Raw genomic sequence first — 4,313 nt, 5'->3', positions numbered from 1 at the left:
AGATTTGATTGGACTTATTTGGATCCTCGGAGCTTCGATTATTTATATAGAAGGATGTCGGACAACTAGATTGTTAGCTATGAGATTACACGATCCTGAGATTATCAGGATCGTTGGACATATCAAATTAGGTGAGATAATTAAGCCCTTAATCACTATCGTGAGATCAAGGGAGATGATTACGCCAGATCCTATCTATTCGGGATGGACAACCATCGTGCACGTTGAAGGGATACATCAGCTAAGGTGATGAGGGCAGCTCATACACAGGTTAAACCTCATGGATGCTTCAGCTCAGCATGAAGACAAACTCCTTAGCTTATACGGTGGTAAGCGGTCATGTTGATGACCCAAGAACTCGAAATATCTTATGATGTAGTGCTGATCTGAGGTGCTCACGGTAACCACCGTAACACTACCCCCTTAGAGTCTGAGAATCAAATGAAAGGAGTATTTCAAAATTGCCTCAGATCCAATGCCACGTGCTTCCACCTTTACGCCTTCCTTCTGCATTTAAAGTGCATGACGTCGGCCTAATGCAACTGATACGGATGAGCATAACTGATAGGACCACCTAAACGATGGTCCCTTCGAGGTTTTAATTACTTTACAGTGGCTCCTCCTTTAAATTTGTGCTTTGAAGGCATAGATAGCCACAGATCTTCTTTTGTGTTGATTATTCATCACAATTCTTTAGAGCAAGTTAGATTCACAGTGCATGAAGAGACTTGAGTAAATTTTGACTCATAGGAGGTAGGTCGTGGTTTCGATTGTTGAAATGGAACTCATGGCCAGAAAAGAAGAACACATCGCTTTTGCTGCTGAGCCCATAGCCCCACCATTGGAAGTCATGATGCAAGATTCTGTAGGAGAAGTTTCGGTCGATGGGGCACCAACGGAGACAGCACCAGAAATCAGTGCTGAGGGATGTTTCGAAAAAGATCTGACTAAAGTAGCATGGATGGAGAAGATGGTCGACAACCTAGAGAAGGATCTGACGACAATGATGGAGACTGGGGGATCTCTGGAGATGGCGACTCCTACTGGGTGCTTTCTTGCATCCACTTCTCATACGGAACCCTCAGATCCAATACATCATGCTCCATCCACAGGAGAGATCTTCCAATCCATGGTGGAGTACCTGAGGAACCTCATACCGCTAGCCAAGAGGTTGTTCCTCAACGAACAAAGGGGGAAGAAGTGATCTGCTGACGCTTTAAGATGCTTTGTATATATGGGCCAATATTTGATGAGCCTCATCAGTTCCAACCTCAATGTTCTAACAATGAAAAAGAAGGAGATCGATTTACTAAAGTATCGATTAGAGCATCTAGAGAGGGATAATACTGAGCTGGCCAAGGAGCTTGACTTTATAGAGGAGGCTTTTCAGGAGATGCAGGAGTCAATTCTCCATCGAGATGAAGAACTGTGATAGACCAAAAGATAGATTGAGGCCCTCGAATGACAAAAATTCAGGGCCGACAGGAAGGTTGAAGATCTCGAAGGGTGGATTAGAACCCTCAACAGATAGAGGTCTGAGGCTGAAAAAAATTATCGCTGGACCCGTGATGACCTGGAGCATCTAAGGAAGACACTTGAAGTGAAAAGAGGTTCTCCTTATCTTGAAACTCACTCTTGGAGCCCTAGTGGTGGTCCGTCCAAGAGGGCTAGAACCTTCGAAGGGACGAGCTGTAGAGAGAGAGCTCTTCAAGGAGATGGATGCCCTACTTTCAAGGGAGTTCAGGCCACCCCAAAGCCACTCTCAAGAGTCTAGAAGATTAAATCAAAGGTGGAGCTCCTGAAGAAGAGGTTGGAAGAGAGAAAGATAAATTGTAAACTTCTCTGGGGCAAATTTATAAATCAAGGGATTGTAGTGAAAATTTTGTGTAGGGGCAAAATGGTAATTTTAAAACTCTTTCAAAATTACTATTTTACAGTGAAATTATTAATTAATATTATTAATTAATACTAATTAACTCTACACTAGGATCTAAATATGATACAACAGCATGCATTTAAATTTAAAATTTAAATTTGAATCAGTAAACCTTTTACAGTACTGTGTTCAGAACACATCACCTTTTGCGGGTAATCGATCACCGCAATCTGATCACCGTCGGAGGGCTCTAATCATCACATCACAGCCACACAAATATCTAGCCTCAGCAGATCATCCACACGAAGCTCCCGTCTGATCAACTCCTCATGAATGCTAGTTCGTGATTTCACCCTTTTGATGGCAGATGTTGATCGAACTCCTTCGATCGATGTGTGTCGACTTCTTAGACACTCTGGATCATTTGCACAGTTGCTTGAGAGGTTGATGGATCTCTCCCTAAAATTTGGTGGACTCACGACACTCGTGGCACACCAATCTCACTTCCCGATCCCTAGGTAGAAACCCTAGGGTACACACCAAAAACCCTGCACCCAATGTTCTCTCTTTTCTTTCTTTTTCTCTCGGAAGGTTTTGGACCTTCACCTCACACATCAGCCTTCCTCACACCCCACTTTCTTTCTCTTAATTTTTTTGCGCATGCCCCACCTTTCTGCCATTTTTAAAACAATGTCGAACGTGTCTTATCCGCGTGAGAGGATAAAGACAAGTGGTTACACATTTGAATTCAAATCAAATTTGAATTCAAATGAAAACCAACTTATCCCTATACTTTTGGGCATGAGAAGAGAAGGGGCATGGCTCTTTGTGTGTGGAAAATGTTTCACGAGAAACCTTTTCTCGTGTAAGTAATGTGGCGCACAAAATGGATAAGGATGAAGGGGCAAGTGATAAGTTATCCATTCAAATTCAAACATGCTCTGAATTTGAATGACTAACTAATTATTTTATCCATCCATATGGTGCACAAATGAGGGCATGGGGAAGGGTTTTGCATGAGAAAAATTTCATGAGAAGTTTCTTCTCGTGAATTCAAATGGGTGCAAGGAAGTTGGGTGTCACAGGGAATTTAAAACAAGATGGTTTGATTCAAATTGAGCCAACCTAGTTTAAAATAGGTTAAGCACAATTAGACCAGATTAAACCCAACATAATTAGGCTTAATTAGGATCAATAAAATCTTAATTAAATTAGGAATTAACTAAGCCTAACCCCTGATCAAATCAGGGACTAAACCACCTTAGCGATTAGGTCAACATTTAACCTAATCGGGTCAATCCAAACTGAATCCAATTCAATTGGACTTGATCCAAAAATAATTACTCAATCAAATTGAGTTAATTAGTGATCAAATCACTAATTAAACCTCTCATAAATATTGAGTCCAAATCCAATGGGCAATCAAACATCAAAGACCATCGATATGAAACCCTTATCAAAGAATTTAAATTTCAAATTTGAAATTTGAAATTCAAAATTTTGACCCCGGTACCCAAAATGTGTGGAACTCATGATCAGAGAATCCTAATTCTCAATCATAGAGTCCCAGATAGATAAGACTCATAATCAGCCATCTGATCAGAAAGGAACCTCTAATGTGTGTGACCCCGCAGGTTCGAACCTAAGCTGGTAGCACAGGAACCAATTCCTGTACTAATCGGAGTGACCATCTAGCAATGGTACCCGATGACCGGATAGGTCGAATAATCGCAATCGCAATATTCAGAACCTACGTGAATATGGTTACCGTATAATTCATCCCTTTTGACCCCTGTGTTTAGGACGACTCAGGTTAAACTGTCAACCCTGATGAGATCATCCAAATCGTGCTCAACTCAATTAGTCTTGTGACTCCTCACTAGGACTACCCTGGCCAAGGATTTGCTAAATTGAAACACGACTGTACACAGCTCCTAAACTGGAGTGGTCAATCCCATCTTGACACACGCACCGACAAGTCAAGTACTTGACTACACCCAGTAGCCTTCCGTCACTGAATTAGAAATTCAGGTAGTCCAGTGCCTAAGTGCAGTGAGTTGCTTGCAAGTCACCGTGGCGGTCTCAGGTCGGAGGGACATTTATACCCATATCCCATCGGAGCAAATCTTGACAGCAGAAATAGCTCCGGAGTTGGTCACGTTCAGTGCAGATGTACCATTACATCTCACCTGTATGCCATACCAGTGTCTCCACACTCTTTGGTTATGAGGACAACCAACCCATATGGCACACAACGACCTATGCTCGATAAACATTGTCGTCCTTGGTAACAACATATCATTTGATCGCGAACATGTTTAAGGACTAAGCGACAAATCCTCCTTTGTCGAGTCTAAATAGTCCTAAGGACTTCACCACAACACAGGAGTTCATTAGAAGATGAAACATTTGTGATGAAAAATATCAAAATAACTTT

The sequence above is a fragment of the Elaeis guineensis genome, chromosome 9, assembly GCF_000442705.2.
Source record: "Elaeis guineensis isolate ETL-2024a chromosome 9, EG11, whole genome shotgun sequence".
Taxonomy (NCBI): domain Eukaryota; kingdom Viridiplantae; phylum Streptophyta; class Magnoliopsida; order Arecales; family Arecaceae; genus Elaeis; species Elaeis guineensis.
Note: the sequence above shows the minus strand (reverse complement) of the source record.